The 19,255-nt window shown below is 42.0% G+C and overlaps 1 protein-coding gene across 2 annotated transcripts in view; it reads left to right on the forward strand.

The window, feature by feature from the left end:
* The window catches only part of Fhit (fragile histidine triad diadenosine triphosphatase), a 1,519,797-nt gene that overhangs the window by 157,535 nt on the left and 1,343,007 nt on the right, over positions 1–19,255 (forward strand). The gene's annotated exons all lie outside the window — the stretch shown is intronic.

Here is a 19,255-nt window from a genome sequence, read left to right on the forward strand (position 1 = left end):
ATGAAAGTGCTAAGAAAGATGCCATGTGATGCCATCCCAGAATGTGCTAAAATGAGAAAAGAACAATAACACCAAGTGTTGGCAAGGATGTAAAGCAAGTGGAACCGTCTGTATTGCTGCAGGGTAGAAAATGAATACCGTCACAATATAAAACTGCTTGACAATCTTTAATGATGATGGGGGCTTATAAACACAGCTATACTAGATGTGTGCCCAGAAGTGCCCGAGTTTCCACAGTCTCATCATGTTTAATAGTCCTCAAGTGGAACTCAATGTGAATGGTCATCAACAGCACACTGTATCAATAAAACAGCATCTTCACACAGTAAAATATTTATACAGCAACTAAGTGAGCCAACTCTATTGGCAACAGTGAGGTTGAGTCTGACTAACAGAAAGTGGGTAAGAAAAGCATTTACTATGTGACGCCACTCACTTGGAGTACAAACTGCAGAATGAATCCACGGTAACAGAGGGCCAGTTGGGGATTATTTTGGCATCAAGCAGGGAGGAATTACAACATCAAATTTGGGGGTGTCCACTGTGCCTTTTTATTTGGGTTGCCATTACACGGTTGTGGCACTCTGAAAAATCACAATATATGAAAGTTACATTTCAGTAAGTTTTCTGTTTTGTTTTGAAAATAGATTGGAACAGTGGACAACTTAGTAGAAAATTCAGGACATTTTGTAGTTATACAAGGGGATATTCATGTGGGATTCCAATAGTTATGGTGAAGAACTGGACAGGTCTGTGAAGTATTTAGGAGGGAGTCTACACATGATATAGAGACTGATTCTTGGTGGGAATTTCATTGATTGTACAGTGTATTCCCTTTCCCCAAAAGATACTCAGGATGTGACTCGATTTTGAGATATGGTCACTGTAGATGTAACTAGAGACCACAGCAGGATGAATTCTTAGTGCAGAACTACAGCTCTTACACCAAAAGAAGTATGAGTGTGTTTTAGAGACAAATGTAAGTGACTATGGCTTGAGAATGCAGATTTGAGTTGCTCCAAATACTGTGCTCCACTGTGTAACAGTTTCACTGCAACAGGACAAAGGAAGTCCTAAATTAACACTTTTCCAATGTACTGATGTTCTCAGCCTCACAGGCAGGGATGACAGCAAAGGTGGAAGTTCTGCTGTGAGCTCCAGATGCCTTGGAGGATTTGGGATGGTGGAGGCTAGGGCCCTGTTGTATATTCCAACAGAGGTGAGCATAAATGACTGTCTAAAGGCCCAGGATAGTTTGGCACTAGACCTGCAACATTCCAACCTCTCCATATTTCATAATTAGTGGGAAAAGACAGGGAGGCAACACGTGAGGAAAATGCCACATGACAGCAGAGGAATGAATGGGTTAGCACAAGTCCAGAGAACACCAGCCACCACCAGCAGCAGAGAGATGGTAGATGTGTGAGGAAGGATTCCACCAGAGGTCTCAGAGGGAAAAACATCTGGGGAGGGTGTTGTACTAACTGAACTGACCAAACCAAACTGTAGGTGGACCATCCATCCAGAATTCCAAATTGTAGTTACACCTAGATAATGCTCTTTATCTCGTGGTAGAATGGGATGCACCAAGAACAGAACATTTTGAGAGAGCTTTGTTCTTTGTTCTGCATTCAGCCGGGAATTCACCTAAATCTCCTTGACAAATGAGGAAGACATCTTAGAACATTTCAGAGAAGAGCACACAATCTCTTTGAATTATTGGAAGAGCAGCAGCAGGAGGGGTAGGCTGGTGTGAGCAGTTAACATGTCCCTTCTTGTTTTTTCCAACTTGTAGGGCACAGCTGGAAGCGGAGCCCTGGAGGCACAACCTCCCTATTTTATTATGCTTTGGGAGAGCTGAACAAGGAATCAGGGTTACTGCAAATTAGCTCTATTTCGCTCCCTGACTCACAGTTCTGAGTACTAGATATTCACTGGGGTCTGCATTCTTTTCATGTCTTCTGGGCAGTGGGAGGCAGATCTTCATCAGAGCTTCTCTCCCGGACCTCTTGAAACAGAAGCAAGCTTGTGAGTGGGGAGGCAACAGAGTTCTAATGTGCATGCGTGTGTGTGTGCGTGTGTGTGTGTGTTTGCGCGCGGGTGCGCGTGTGCGTGCATGTGTGCGTGTGTGCGTGTGTGCGTGTGTGCGTGTGTGTGTGTGTGTGTGTGTGTGTGTGTGTGTGTCCTCCTCTTCCTGTCTGTAGTGAGTGATACTCTGATGAGGACAGCCTTCTCTGTTCTTTGTAGACTGCATGGATGACATGCTTCTGAACCAAGCAAACTCTCCCATTGCTTTTCTTAGTGCTGTGACAGCCAGGGGGAAAAGCCCACCGATCCATCACTTTTATAATCTTCTCAGCTCTTTGTTGGCTCCCTAAGAAAAATGGAGTCCAATTAAACACCTTAAATAGTCAACATGATTAGACAAAAATTAATGGGGTTTGTAAACTTCTTTACTAAATTCTACTTGTAAGTCTTGGGCATAAATTTCATAAAATTACATGTAAATGTAGTCATTAGTACAGTATGGTATTGAATATCTACTTTATCTCTGTGTAATTTTTCTTTTTGCACAAAAGTTATTTCTACTTATTAAAAATTGATTTTCTTTTTTTAAAACTAATTTTTCCAAGTTTAGTTTCATCTCTACATTCCAATAACATTTTTAGAGGTTTATAGAACCATTGCAGGCTGCTCTAATAATTCTGAGGTCAAAATGGAGGAATTGCAGATGTGGTGTTACTGGAGACACTGTGTTAACTGCAGTGGTCCCAAAGAACAGACCCGAGTGACTAATAGAATGGGTTCCTGCTAAGGAGTAGATTGTGCCCTATGTGCTTTCACCTGAACACCATAGATCTTATTTCATAATGGGCTTGGGTAAAGCACTAGCTAAATAGTGTGGTAGCCAAAATGCAGCCTGATTAAAAGACTCCAGAACTTACAAATCACTCAGACATTTCTGCTGTAATATACATGTTTTGTGTATTCTTCTAAATGCTTATTTAATTTCTAGCTCAATGTAAATTCATTTAAGAAAAAAAGAGAAATATTTTAGGAGTTTGTTGATAATTTTTGTTAACAATTTTATTTATTTTAAATTATTATGTTTACTTGTATAACATACCATAATTATGTATTTTGGTGGGCATACATCATTTTGCATATTTAAATTGATTTTGCAGGAAGACTATATTACTTTTCTTTCTGTGGATATGGCCTCATGTATCCTGAAGGGCAAATGAAATTGCTTTCTTTGTCATTTTGTAAGTCCTTGTTTTTGTGCTTTTAGAGCTTTAGATAAGGAGAAATTGATGTCCCTCTCTTTGGCTCTTTGACTGTTGAAAGAATGGTCTCAAGAAATTAGAGTTTCCCCAGGGATCTGATGCTGGGAGAAGAAAGCTGAGGCCCAGTGCCAGCCAGAGAACTTGTTTCCTGGAAAGAGACTTTACACAATTCTGACAATCTGTCACATGACCTTGTGGGGGGAACTGGAGCCCAGACAAGGACTTGTCAGTGATGGATAGGCCGGCAGCACCTTACCGGGGAGTTCTTAGCTCTTCATACCTGTGGCCTCATACTTTTGTGAGGACTGTGGAGGCCTGAGAGGCCATTGTCCCTGTCACTCATCCCAATGTGGTCACACTGAATAAACCTTGTTCTGCTTTTCACTGATAATTTGTCTCTGGAATTGGTTTATTGAAGACCAGTGGCCTCACCTGCTTGTCAGGGCTGCAGGGACATGGGTGGTGACCCTAACGCCTCCTCCTGTAACCCTCACACCATTGGACACATTAGCTAGAGCCGAAGCTGTAGTAACTATGGGACTGTAACACAGCAGGGCAAGGGGGATTTTGATGATTTTTTTTTTAAATCCCAACTTTCACTGTTTATTATGAGTAAAAATAACCTCACTCTGTGTATTTCTCCTGCTAGCCTAGTAAGCAGCCAGCAACTCAGGTTTTATAAACTTTCTTGCAAAAGCCAGAAACACTGTCACGTTCTCAATGTGGGACCAGCTGCTTACTTTGGATGCTTTGCTTTGCCACACACAATGTTCACTCATTGCTTTAGTGAGGCTCCATTACGTCCCTGGGGAGGTGTACTGCTCAGAAATAAGGTGGTAGAGCTCAGCCTTCCCCCCTGAATCAAATCTCAACACCTGTCCTCCACCTCCCCACCAACTTTGGTGACCACAAACATCTTCCTAAAACCCACCTGGTCTTAGTTTCTTTATATGTCAAAAGAGAAAATTTTGATAAATGCTGGAGTTTGGGGAAGGATATTATACTTGTTAAAAAGGTGTTTGGTATATAAGTAACTTAATATGAAAATAATTTAAAAATTGAACAGAACCTAATTGCTTTAGCATGCTAACCCTCTCTGTTGTGCCCATGTTGACTTTCCTATTTGTGACAAAAGATATGGAAGAATGCATTTTAAAGATAACATGTGTGGGCTGTGGAGATGGCTCTGGAATAAAGTGCTGGGCAAACAATCTGAGAAACTGAATTCAGATCCACAGAAGCCACATAAAGGTACACGTGGCACATGGCGCTGCGTGTCTCCAATCCCAGGCCTCCAATGAGGCTGGGAGGCAGAGAAGGGCGGACCTCCAAAGCTCGGGGACAGCTGGCATCAGTACACAGCTTGGAGCAGTAAGACATTTGCTCTCAAACGAGGTGCCAGTTGAGGACTAACATCCATGGTTGCCCTCTGACCTCCACATACATGATATGACACATATGATGCCCATGGTCACTAATAATTCCCATACACAAAGATTTTACAATTATATGCACACATTAAAAGTATAGTTTTCAAAATTCATATTTAGAGAATGGCCATTTGAAGAAACTCAGCAGGTGTACAGTTTTCCCTAGCTACAACTCTACTACATCTCATTGTTAATAAACTGTTCTTTTAAAAATATTTTTTAAATTAAAATTTTATTATGAAGAACTTGCAGTCTACACATTTTGATTAAATTCTATGCAGTTAGAGTGGCCGTTCCAAAGCTGTGGAGCTTCACAGAGACTCTTATGATTTCATCATCAAGTCTGTTTCTATGTGCTCATCCACCTCCAGACCCCAGAAAATTAACAGCAGAGTTAAAACTGGAAAACTATTTGGCTTTATATTCTCTTTCATGACTCATCCATGACTGGCATCCTGTCCTTCCTCATCACCTAATATTTACCTTTTCTTGCTCTCCTTTCCACATGCTCGCAATACCTACATTCACATGTGTTTACACGTGTGTATACTATAGACTGGGGGTTAAAACACTTCTGGAGGTGTTACAATGCCTAACTCAAATTATACTGCAGAGATATAGTGATAAAGACAGCTTGGTACTGGCGTAAAATAGACAGGTGGACCAACGGAGTGGTTTAGAGGACTTGGAAATGGATTATATTTTGCCCATTTAATTTTTGTCAAAGAAAGCAAAAGTACACATTGGAAAAAAGTACACATTCAACAAATGGTGCTGGAAAAATTGTATATCTGCCTGCAGAAGAAGAAAATTAGGTTTACATCGTCCACCTGTATGAAAATAAATTCAAAATGGATCAAAGACCTTAATTTAAAACCAGAAACACTGCAACTTCCAGAAGAATCAGGGTACATTCTTCAAGACATTGGGATGGGTGGATACTTTCTGAGTAGAACCTCAATAGTTCAGGGACCAGACCCACGCATCAACAAATAGACTACATTAAAACAAAATTCTTTGAACAGAAAATGAAATTATCAGCAGAGGAAACAGCCCATAGTATGGGAGATCTTTGTCAGCTATACTTCAAGCAAAGGCTTAATGTCCAGAATTTTCAAAGAATTACAGAAATTAAGTAGCAAGGAAACAAATTGTTCTGATATGAGTGGATTATAAACACGAGACTGCAGAGAAAGCTGAGAAGGGCATTTTCAGCTTTTATGAGCATTATTACTGGTGTAAAGTCAGGTCTTGGTGGTGTTTGAAACTCGGCTTTTGGAGCTAGGCAATGAGAATATTACTGGAGAAAGGGAAAGCATGGTACCACCTAGACAATATCAGTCTGTGAAGCAACTGAGCCAGATGTTACCTGGATTTCTGGAATGGAGCTGAGTGATGAGGATGGATGGAAGGGTCAGAGATGATTTGCTTCATGGAAACAATGTCTACCGGCTCCCTGTTTAACATTCTTAGATGTCGTAGGGAGAAGGGAGACTGCCTTTTTTAATGTAGTGAAGCAAAAGTGAAGTGGTGTTTCAAAGAGAAATGTACTACAGAGTATGAGCAACTAATATCCTATCTATTGTTTATCCCACTGAGGTTTTCTGCCTCTCTAGTTAAAGCGATGGGTGAATAAAAATTAATTAGAAGCTGGAATCTGATTTTAAGACGGGATGTCAGACACATATATCAAGCTGTTAGGTTAGCTGTAAAGCATAACCTGGGATTTATATATTTAGAAGTCATAATAAATCTGTCTGTCATGAAAATCAGATTACCCAGTGTTGCATGCTAATGACTCTCCTCTCATGGAACCCTGCTCTCCTCAACAACTGCCCATGGCTCTGCCGCGTTCTCCCTTGCTGCCTGCCTCACCCCACTTAGCAAAGTGCTTACTGTTCCTATGAGCTTCTGGAACTTTGGAAAGAGACACTTCCCCCAGACTATAGTGCTGACCTCCTATGACCTTTATGGACTTTACTTTCTCAACATTAATCACTCAACACAATTACTTCAAATGTATTTTCTAGTGCTTTCTACATACCAGGCTGTTCCTAAAGCAGCAGTGGCTGTCCGGGAGGACAGTGACAGAGCGGTGGGGATCCACCTCATCTGAGAACAGTAAAGTGCAGGTTACAAGGAACCCAGACCCAAGGAGAGCTAGGAAAGCTTCCTCGAGGCCAATGTCCTTGCCCTGCTCTCTGTCATCACCACTACCCCATTTCTCTTCCTTGTCCTCTTCCCTGTCCTCTTTCTCCTCTACTTTCTTCTTTCTTTTACATGTTTTTGAATAGTTCAGGTTGGCCTGGAACTCATGATCCTGGTGCCTGGGATTATGTACATATGCCACCATGTTAGGCAGGGTAGCATTTTTGGACTGTGTATTGTGATCTGGCCTGATGAAGGAAGGTGAGGTTGGATGAGCCGAATGGAAGACTCAGGGCAGGTGACAAGCACTGAGAGCTATGCTGTGGAGTTCATCCCGCAGTTGCCACAACCTGTCGGATTGCTGGGTTTCTCTAAATGGCTGCTGCCCATCTTCCTTACTTTTGGCTTAAAGACTCTAGAAAGTGGTGCCATAGAACTTTTGTGGCTACTGATTTACCTTTTACCTTCTCATCTTCCCTTGCACTACAGGTAAGATCTGTTTCTCAGATGTTCCATGAACTTCTATGCTTATGTATCTATGTCTACCATGGCCTACTGACCTGCAGCCTAGGTCTAACTTGTCTAAACCTCATGGACTTGACCAGGTCCATTTGAATTCTCTGGGAGACTTTCTTTGATTTACCCCAGGAGGCAATTGTCCTGCCTTCCAGCTGTCTTCCTCCATTCATCTTCCCATTAAACAAACGCTTGTTAGTTCTAGACTGTGTCCCAGATGTACAATAGTAATTCACCAAGCAAAGGACCCAACGTCATGGGCTTTATTAGGAAAACGAGTGTACTTAGCCTCATTTGTCCTGCCTGAAAGTGTGGTTGGGAGTTACACATTTGTCTCCTTGATTTACCCATCAGAAATATGTGGATCAATATTATATGCTTTGTATTTGCTAAATAAATTGGTTTTGAGTGAATAAAGAAAGGAATAATCAAAATATGTGATTTGAGTATTTACAGAGGTATAGGTGGAAGGTAGAGTAGAAGTCCAGGTGAATAATCAAAATATACGATCTGAGTGTTTGTAGAGGTGTAGGTGGAGGGTAGAGTGGAGGCTCAGGTAGAGAGAAGGAGTGCTGATTTTGTAGTCATGGTTTTCCAGTTTGAATCAGGAGTTTGCCACCTATTACTTGTGTGGTCTTAGATTACTGCACTCTCTGAACTCACGTTGTCTTAGTCTATAGGGTTTTACCTCCTGGCATTGTAGATATTAGGAACAACATACACAGAACACCTCTTTCTGTGTTTATGATATATTAATCACTTAGGAAGATATCCATCTTTCATGTACTAAATTATTTCATGAGTCTATATAGGTATAAAAAACAGGGCAAAATTGTTGCAACCTGCTTGGCTTTAGGAACATGACAGTTGACAGACAGTGCAACATGTGGCCTGTCCTGGTTTCTTCTCTGTTGCTATGGTTAAAAAAAAAAACAAAAAAAAAACAGAGCAACTTGGGGAAGAGAAAGTGTGTTTCATCTTCTATGTCCAAGTGAAAGTCCATCGTTCAGGGAAGGCAAGGCAGGAATCTGGAGGCAAACACTGAACAGGGGCCATGGAGGAATGCTACTTAATGGATTGCTTTCCATGGATTTATCAGGTTGCTTTCTGACAACCCAGGACCTCTTGCCCAGTGGTGGAACCTCTCACAGTGGGCTCTATGCTTACATCAATCATTAGTTAAGAAATTGCCTCCACTGACATGCCTACAGGCCAATATGAGGGAAGCAACACTCTAGTTTATGCCAAGTTGACAAAATTACTCAACACCTGGCCCATTTAGTACCCACCACCTTTGTCCTGAGCCCTGTGATACACATCCTGAGAGAACCCCAGTTTTCTCTTCCTCTGGTTCTGAGAGGTATGCCCAGGTTTTCTCACAGCCACTCCCAGCTGCACCCAGCCATTCAGAGAGCTCACTTTAATTTCTTCCAGTACTGTCTGCCAGGACTGACCAATTCTTTACAAATTAAGAAGAATTCAAGGGTCTCCCTCCACATAGTGTAGGTATGCCTCCTCTGTGGCTGATGCGGGTTGATGTAGCAGATTATTGTTTGGTCTGGCCTGGGGAGAGCAGTGGCTGCTTCAACCTCAGGCTTGCCTCTTGTGGCTGCGTAACCTATGTTTTCGTTGGGTTTCCTGCCCGTAACGATTACGTCAGTACCTGACTCAGGGGGTACCAGTGAAGGACTAATGCAAAGTCACATGAAGTGCGCTGCACAGTTCCTACCACGCAGTAAGTACTCAGTAGATGACAGCTTTCAATAAACAGTTTATGATCAGTGTTTGCTTATATCCTTGTTAGACTTAAAGTTGAACGTAGGAAAATTGTGTCTTGGAATATTTCTCTGTGGCGATGTCTGACACAGTAAATAAATACTCATTTGATAAGTGAATGAACAAAAGCATGAATTATTATTTATTAGCAAAATAGGTGAAAATATTCTTATGTTTTTGAATAGTAGGAAATTAATGTACCATAAATCAGTTTCTTAACTGACTCCTCTTAACTGTTTCTACTTATATCAGGAGATTTTCCTAGGATGTTTAGTATAAGATTACAACTTTTTTTAAAGACAAGAGTCACAGAGATAGAACAGTTAGTGTAATGCTTGCTTTCTAAGAATGAGGACCCAGGTTCTGTCCTCAGACACACATTAATAATGGGCGTGGTGGTGCACACCTGTAATCCCAGCACTGGGGGCAGAGACAGGTGGGTCTCTGGGGCTCGATGGCCGACCAGCCTTGCCTGCTCAGTGAGCCCCATGCCAGTGAGAGCTATCTCCTAAAAGATGAGTGGTACTCAAGAATGACCCCTGAAGTTGTCCTATGTTCTCCTTATGCCCTTCCACACATGTGCACATGCACCTGCACAGATGTGCACCTGCACAGATGTGCACCTGCACAGATGTGCACCCGCACACATGTTATTGCGTCCATTCTCATTCTTCCCTGCCCCCATTTCCACTCAAATGCTCTCAGAGGCCTCATGGGAGGATTAGGTAAGAAAATCTCTACTTGTTTAAAGAATTATAGTCTCTTCATTGTTTTCTGTGAATGCCTAGTCCTCCTAGCCCATCCTTAGTTTTTCCATTTGTGGTCAAGACCACCAGCACAAAATATTTGTCTCCAGTCTTTACTTACGAAAAATAGTACCATAATTAAGAAGACAGAGATAATTGACATTTGGCCTCAAGTCGGGGAGAATACGTACATGGCATGATGGAGGCAAACTAGAATCCCCTTCTTATAGGAACAGCCATGATATAGGAGGTTATGGGAATGGAGTCAGAGCTTCCAGTATTTTCTGTGAAATCTCTCAAATTATAAAAGTTGAAAAGAATTAAAACACCAAGACAGCCATTCCTGGATGGTCCAAATGGAACAGAGCGATTTGTCTGGTGTGGCCAGGGCCTCAGCTTCATTCTTGGCTGCAATGAGGATGTACAATAGTGGACACACAATTAGTGCTTTCAGACATTCTGAATGAAGGCAAGATTGCAGTCAGGGAGCCTCATTTCCTTAAGTCATTTGAATAGCCTTTCAAAAGGAGAAATTGTGGCATTCTCTTCTGAGTCACACAAACCTCCGAGGGGTTCTATAAGATATGTGGGTTAGTTTTTTCCCTTAGCACTGAAAGCTTAAGAGGTTTTGTAAGTTCTCCCTCTCTTACTTTTCCATTTGGCACATGCTACTTGTGCTTTTAAAACATTAGTCACATGCATTGAGAAAAAGTTACTGGAGCCTGAAAGTTGGTTTAATATCAATTACATTCTTGTATCTCATAGCCCATGACTGGGTAACACAACTTGTTTGTTGTAAATACCGAATGCCAAACCAAGACTAAAACAGCTGCTTTGTTTTAGTTGGTATTTACAGCATCACTTTAACTACTTTGACCCTATTCACGGAGGTAATGAAGAGCTGGGTGCCAGTGACATTGATAAACTGTGACAATTTCTACATTGTGTCCTTATAGCTGCCTGCTTCAGCCTCCATTATTTAAATTGCTAGTCATTACAGGCATGCCATTAGCTGGAACTGCAGCAAGATGACACATAGGAACAGGGCCAGCAGGACACTGTTAGCCTTTCTTATTGAGTGCCACATTCTGAGACAGGGAGAAATACGCACAAAGGGGGAACAGAGAGCAACCTCCTAAGGCTTGAATACTCGGGAGTTCTTTGCAGTGTGGTGGGGTGAGTTTGAATTCTCACTTACATGTAGTGTTTTTGTTTTGTTTGTTTTGTTTTGTTTTTCATTTTAGATCCTAATCACAGACAGCATTCTGGGCTTTAGAAGGTCATGTTTTAATTTTATCAAAGTAGAAAATATCGAAGTATATCATAGGCAGTTTTCTTCTTCTTCTTTAAAATTGGATGCAAAAGCGTACGAGAAGAAGTTGGGTTGTGGGGGATGATTAGTCACTGTGCACGTGCTTGACTCCTACCTCTGTCGTTGTAGAAAAGCACACACTTTATAATGTAGAACCCCATAGGCCAAGGAGCCTTCATTACTTGATTAAAACTCAGAGTTAATATAGCCCATGCATATTCAAATAGCAAATGCTTTCTTTTGATCTAAGAATGTATACACAATCCACCCTTATCTGTTGATCTTGGGAACCTCTTATAAAAGCATGGCCTCTGGCCAGTTGTTCAAGACCCTCGGGGAAGAAAGGACAGGGGGAGAACTTTGTTCTAGATTTTAAAATAAGACCCAGCATTCCTTTTATGCAGGATATAATGTACTGCCACACATACTTTCCTTGAAAACCTTTGTTCGTATTTACAGGACTTTATGTTGCAATTAGAGAAACTGGGCCCTGTGTGTATGAATTGGGAGGAATGAGAAAATCTGAATACTCCCTTCATTTCTGCTCCTTTCCTACAAACTATATTTACAAATGACAAGCAAGTACGCATTGTGCAATTCATGTACAATGTGGTGTGTGTGTGTGTGTGTGTGTGTGTGTGTGTGTGTGTGTGTGTGTATCTGCAAAGAGAAAGAGATGGTGCCTATTTGTTGAAACCTCTTTCTGTCTTGGGCCTGGCGTTTTGCTTCCAATGTTACTTAGGATGTCTTTAGATGGAGTCATAGAAATCCAGGTCAACTGATTCATGCAAAGATGTTAACTGTAGATGCAGAAAAGGTCATATAAGATTTCAGCATTGAGAACCAAGACTCTTCCAGGTTTCTTACTCACTCTTTTGGGTATTGTTTCCTTTATAGACTTGCCCTCTTGGTCCCAACTGGCTTCTGTGCTGCCTAGGATCCTTATATCACAGCATCTGAAGGCAGAAATGAGAAAGAACACCATTCTTCTACATGTCCTTAGTTTTAATAAGTGTAAACAGAACTTCTCCAGACGACCTCTAACAATTTTTTCTAAGTTGATTGTCCAGCATATCAAGCCAGACTGTAAAACAGTTCTATCAATGGGGTATTGAATAAGCATATCAAGTGGTCATTCTCATTCTATTAACGCAAAGTTTGAAACCCAAGGCTGGGGAGAGCCTGCTTCCTGTTGTTGGGTAAGGCAGTAAGCCGTCAGTTTCTGAGCAAAGCCACAAAGAAAGGTCCTTTGAGGAAGGAGAGGAGGGAGAAACATCACTTGACAGGAATGTCATGCTTCCATGCTGTTTTCCCCACAACTCCATTACACTTAGAGAGGTAGATAGTACAGAGGTGAATTTCAATCCCAGTGGTTCATGCTCCAGGCTGGGTCACAGGGCTGCCCAGCAGAAGGGGAATTCCTAACAACAGGAGGGTTTCCTCACTGGAACACTCATGGAAAAGCAGCAGCAGGCTTTTCTCAAGAATGCAGAAGAACTTAACGAAGAAAATACACATTCCCTTAATCCGACTCTTTATTCATCACTGCTATTAACATTCTGGGGTATGCCATATTTTTCTTTATCTCTTTATTCATACTCCATTTAAACATTCAATAATATTTATGAGTCACATTTTATATAGAGTAAAATGCCAGTATATAAGCATATTCAGAGACATAATCAAAATAGAATTCATGCACTATTTTACCTCTTACTCTTTCACTTTCTATCATGCATATTTCAGGGTAATTTCCCATAAACTGTAATTCTTTAGGAACATCATTTTTAATGATTACATAGTTATCCATTTTATAGATAACAAAATACATTAAATAAGGCTTGTATTAGTCCTTTCTCTTTATGGGAAATGATGCTGTAAATGAGCATTAATGTATGCTATCTCTCTGGGTATGCTTTTATCGTTCCTTTGGAATACAGTTTGTGGACAAAAACGGGCCTTTTGGTCTCCCTTCCTCACAACAATGTGTGAGTGTTTGGCTGTCTTCATAGCTCTGGCCCAGTAATATATATATATTTTTTCACTTGGAGTTGTTGTGGAAGTCATAGCTATATCCAGATTGTATATTGAAGATAAATTATTGTTGTGAGTCATTTAAGTTTCCTCAAGGAGATTGCTGAGGGTTTGTTATGCATTGGACATTGGCTGTTTAAGAACTCTATGTTTCCTATGAAAATGGGAGGATCCATATCAACTGGTCTAGAGTGATGGTTAACTTTGTGACTCTTCGAAGAACGGAACGAAGACTAGACTTCCATGAGTGCATTGTTACAATTCATAGGAATGATTTGGTTTATCAATGAATAATTCTCAATTTTATGAAAATGGAGAGGAGGATGAGGCATTGTGAATATGCCAATGATTTATTCTCCTGTACCAAAATCAAGAGGATCATGAATTAAATGATAGAATATTGGTTGATGGGATGTCTCACCTCAGCATGGGGTATTTGTTAGGGATGCTCAGATTGTTAAGACTAAAAGCATGCCACAAAAATTTGGTACTACCTACCCTGTGTGTCCAAGGAAGAAAAGTGCTCTCACAGTGAGGGCTGATTGGCAGTTCTTATGGAACACCATGTAGATGTCAAGAAATCACCTCTGCTGTTTTCCATCTTCTGTGCCCCATGTAGGTACTTGACTCGTTGACAGGTGAAGCTTGCCTTTTTAGGCCAAAATTTATTGTCCTATGCACACAATAAATGTTGCTTTCTTTAGAAATAGTCTTATGTATTGCAGGTTGGTCTCAAATTCACTTTATAGCCAATGATGGCCTTGCATTCCCAATATTCCTGTTTTTACCTCCCAAGTGCTAGAATTATAGGCATGAACCATCATGCTCTCTGGTTTTATGCAGTGCTTGGTATCGAATTCTGTGTATGTTAGGTAAACACTCTACTAATTGACTATAGCACTAGCTCAGATCACATGCTTATTGGTTGGATTCTGAGGTTTTTGATACTGTCACAAAAAATGCCCATTTCCCATCTGCTTACCTAATCATGTTTTGTGGTTAGTGACTCTGAGGATCTGCATGAAGATGACACTTTTTCTTTATACTTCTTCATTGTGTCCCAGAGTACATCCTGAATGCGTGTTGATCATCTCGTTGTCACTGGAACATTTGAGCATGTAAGGTTCAAGCCTTGTGATAATGGCAGGAAAGGGTGCTATTGCTGAATATGAACGTGGTTAGTACCCTCTGCTACTCCAGGCCATCTCTTCTCTTTTCCTTTTCTTTTTTAGTGCTAAAGATGAAACCTGGGACCTCATACATGCTAAGCAAGTGATGTACCACTAGGCCACATCCTTAGCCATCTATTCAGTTTTAATTCTTGAAATTATTGCTGTTTTGCTTGTACAGGACTTAAAATGTGGAGAATACTAGGTTTTTTTCACTGTGTTAAGTTATCAAAACCAAAACAAACCAAGAAGACTTTTATCAACTATGGTAGTGGTATTGCATCATTGCTGCACATTAGAATCGCCCAAGGACTGTGAAGAAAGTAAGTTCAATATCTACATCATATCTCATGGCAATTCCATGAGAATGTCTCAGATGTGTGACTCAGGTGGCACTGGGTGAGAAACAGCGCTGTGGAATGAGCACATTGAACCACCATCTTGCACTCAGGAACTGCCTTCCTTAATGCATTACTGTCTTTCCAGGGGGTATGAAGGAAACAGTTTTTCTGCTTCTTCCCTATGACTTAATCTCTTCCCAAGACTTAATGAAATCTTGCCATTAAGAAAGAAAAAAGGAAGAAATCCTGTTGAATTTTCCTAGAAGTTCCATTATGTTTGATCTAGGATTGGCTTGTGACCTCTTGCTCTCTTCATGGAGAATTTTGCTGACTGTAGCCTGAGAAATTGTGAGGTCATCTGAGAGATGATTGTCTAGCTTGGGAATGCTTTTAGCTTTTGATTTTCTCTTCCTGGGTTTCTTTTCTGCTACCAGTTTTTGTGGACTGTCAAGTGATGTAATTTAAGGATGCACAGTAGAAGAGGCTAGCAGTGTTCCAGTTCTTTTGTAATGGTGCCCTGTGTAGTTTTTGAACCAGCAACATTGGAATGAATTACTATTAAGACAGTATTCCCTCTCTCCATAAAGATGCCTGAAACAGATCCTGAGAGAATGTTATTAAACTTGACGAGAAGGACTCTCCGGTTGTGACTAAGATTATGCATGGTAAATGGGAAAGGGTAATTATCTTGGATTACCCAGGTGGGCCCATCTGATCACATGTCTCTTACAACCAAAGCCATTTCTAGATGCAGACATGACAGAGCCACTCTCACAGCTGACCTGAAAAACTGACAAAGATCTGCATGAGGGAAGAGGTGACAAAATGCATGTAGTCTTCAGGAGTGGGAGGGCTTTCAGATGACAGGCAGTAGGAAAACAGCACTTCCAACAGAGTTAAGCTAGTAGCCTGGAGGGGCAGGCCACAAGCAGATGCCACCTAGAGCCTCTGGAATAGAGCGTGGCTGCCTACACCTTGAATACAGCCAGGGTATCCGGGAGACCTGGGGCATACTCTGTTACACAGGGCATGAAAGGAATGAATCCCTGTTTTTGGAATCTTTGCTTCTGCAGAGACTTCTTCTGGTGTTAACAGAAAACAAATAGAGCCAGGAACTTGCTGAAGCAGAAAGGAGGAGAACTGGACCCTGTGGTCCTTTGACCCCATGGTCGTTTGACCCTGTGGTCCTTTGACCCTGTGGTCTATTTGGCCCTATGGTCTATTTGACCCTGTGGTCCTTTGACCCTGTGGTCTATTTGACCATGTGGTCCTTTGGCCCTGTGGCCTATTTAACCCTGTGGTCTATTTGACCATGTGGTCCTTTGGCCCTGTGGTCCTTTGGCCCTGTGGTCTATTTAACCCTGTGGTCTATTTGACCCTGTGGTCCTTTGACCCTGTGGTCTATTTGACCATGTGGTCCTTTGGCCCTGTGGCCTATTTAACCCTGTGGTCTATTTGACTCTGTGGTCCTTTGGCCCTGTGGTCTATTTGGCCCTATGGTCTATTTGACCCTGTGGTCCTTTGACCCTGTGGTCCTTTGGCCCTGTGGTCTGTTTGACCCTGTGGTCTATTTGACCCTGTGGTCCTTTGGCCCTGTGGTCTATTTGGCCCTATGGTCTATTTGACCCTTTGGTCCTTTGACCCTGTGGTCCTTTGGCCCTGTGGTCTATTTGACCCTATGGTCCTTTGGCCCTGTGGTCTATTTGACCCTGTGGTCCTTTGGCCCTGTGGTCTATTTGACCCTGTGGTCTATTTGACCCTTTGGTCCTTTGACCCTGTGGTCCTTTGGCCCTGTGGTCTATTTGACCCTATGGTCCTTTGGCCCTGTGGTCCTTTGACCCTGTGGTCTATTTGACCATGTGGTCCTTTGGCCCTGTGGTCCTTTGGCCCTGTGGTCTATTTGACCCTGTGGTCTATTTGACCCTGTGGTCCTTTGACCCTGTGGTCTATTTGACCCTGTGGTCCTTTGGCCCTTTGGTCCTTTGACCCTGTGGTCCTTTGACCCTGTGGTCTGTTTGACCCTGTGGTCTATTTGACCCTGTGGTCCTTTGGCCCTGTGGTCTATTTGGCCCTGTGGTCTATTTGACCCTGTGGTCCTTTGGCCCTGTGGTCTATTTGGCCCTGTGGTCTATTTGACCCTGTGGTCCTTTGACCCTGTGGTCTATTTGACCCTGTGGTCCTTTGGCCCTGTGGTCCTTTGGCCCTGTGGTCTATTTGACCCTGTGGTCCTTTGGCCCTGTGGTCTATTTGGCCCTGTGGTCCTTTGGCCCTGTGGTCTATTTACAAGGCGCACCAGGACAGAAGGACTGATGCACAGTGCCGCAATCTCCACATGTTGCCTAGGCATGCATATAGCTGAGCAGAACTAATATTGCATTTCCTGTTATGGTGGATACATTAAACTAAGTTCTGGCCCAACATATTGTGTAGGAAAGTATTAACTCAGAAAGGCTTAAAAAGACTGAAGATACCTTCTGTTCTCTTGGAATATCCACCAGTTAAGAATATATTTATATACCTGAGACTTACACTTTGCCTGATAGTTTATGGTGACAATGTGATTTATTGTGCTTGCTTTTGTTTGCCTCTAGCCCTGGGCCTTAGCTGGGACTTGGAGAATGGGTAAAGCTAGTCATAAGGACTCTCTGAACCATGGCTATCCAGGCTCTAGTGAGCTCCTTAGGTGGGCAGTACTCAATACATGTCATACATTGTTTCCAGACAGATTAGGACCTTTCCGAGAGACTCTACTGGTAGAAGGCAACTGAAAGCTTGTTTGCTTCTCCTAGTTGCTGTTCCTGCATATCAGTTTCTCTTCTGGATTTTCTTCTGTATCCTCTCACCATGACAAACCATACACATGAACATACAGATCTGAGCTCTGAGTCTGCTCCCTGATTCTTGGAGTATAAGGGTCATTCAGAGGTGCTTATGTGCAGACAAAAGTTTTGTGAGTACCTTGGTGGACTAGTTCAGGTAGCTCCTACCTTCAAGTACCATGGCACCAAGGCATCGTTGGATGGTAGCCCCATTGTTGCCAGAGGCCTCATGTTTTGCTGTCTGTATATTTACTTTTCTGTCTAGGGTTTACTCTAAAGCTGAAGAAGGCCACCCAGCATCTATATAGATACAGGTAGAGATGTGACACTTTCAATGACAGACAGGACGTGGTGGGTTGTCTCAACTTTTTGTCAATGAAATGGAAAACTTCCTGAGATAGCCCCTGGGCAGTTTGAAATTGCATGTGATTGCAGTTCCCACTCTCCTTCAGCTCTCGCTTTCTTCTCTCCTGGTTCCTGGCATCACCTTCCGTATAATCTCATTGACACTTTGCTTTTGATACATATCTCAGGCTCTGCTTTCAAGCTGGCCAAGCTAGGAGACTCCTTAAAGTAATGGCCTTTCAGGGCTCTGTCCTTGCTGCCAGTTGGCAAGCAGATGTAATGGCTGATTAGCCACCTATAACTACCCTAAGGAAAGCCATCCTATAGGAATGGAGAAGTGGTAAGTTAAAAGGCACCTAGGTCTTCAATGAATGCACCAAAGTGCCATATATACCTCAAGCCATAGACCTCCCAGCTAGATAAATGAGAGACTAAGAGCTTGTGTGTTTAAGCCATTGTTAATTTGCCAAGGAGCCAGTAGAACAGGATGGCTCACAAATAAATTAATCTTATTCTGAATCACTGATATAGCTGGAATGTCTATATGGAGACTTTGATTTATAATGAAGTTGAGATTAAATTGATTCTGACTTTTTTCATCCTAACGATTTGACTGCTTGAAGGATAAACATATTCTGAGGAAGGGGTACTTAAACATTGTTTTGGATTTGAAGTGAAGAACTGGAGTTCTGGGTTTACCTTCAGGAGCTATGTCTCTTCAGTCCTCTTTGGTTGGACTTGCTCATTCTATGGTTTAAGTTATTAAAAATAGACTTGAAGCTATGTAAGGTAGAGATACTGTTCATGTTTGCACTCAGAGATTTCCCTACTCATGAGATCATAAACTCATCTTATCCTATACCTGCATTAAAATGTCACAGGAGGCAGAAGCCCCTTGGGGCATTGTGAAAGTTGATCACATGGTTCACTGGGAAGTTCCTTGGCTGTGGAATGATGTTTACAAAACTTTGTCACCTGGTAGTGATTCTTCTGGCTGCTTCTTTCCTTTGCCTGAATGCCACAGATCGGTCTATATAATGAGACAGGACAAAGGACAGGGAGTTAACCCTGGAATAGCCTTAGCTTCCTCCTTTGGTGTTGTATGCAGAATCCACAATTGATGGTGTGCTCAGGAATGATATGTGTGCTGGATAGCCCAGATGTATGCCTTGACCTTTGTTGGGTAGGAAGTGTCAAACTTAGTCACAGGAATATCAGCCATGAGAAAGACACCCCCCGCCCTGCTTCAAGGAGTCAAGGGGTCATGAATTTGGTCTCTAGGCAGCATATATGCAGTTGCCTGGCAACTGAGAGAACAGTTTAGTCCTTGTA

Source organism: Peromyscus eremicus, chromosome 9 (genome assembly GCF_949786415.1).
Source record: "Peromyscus eremicus chromosome 9, PerEre_H2_v1, whole genome shotgun sequence".
NCBI classification, from domain to species: domain Eukaryota; kingdom Metazoa; phylum Chordata; class Mammalia; order Rodentia; family Cricetidae; genus Peromyscus; species Peromyscus eremicus.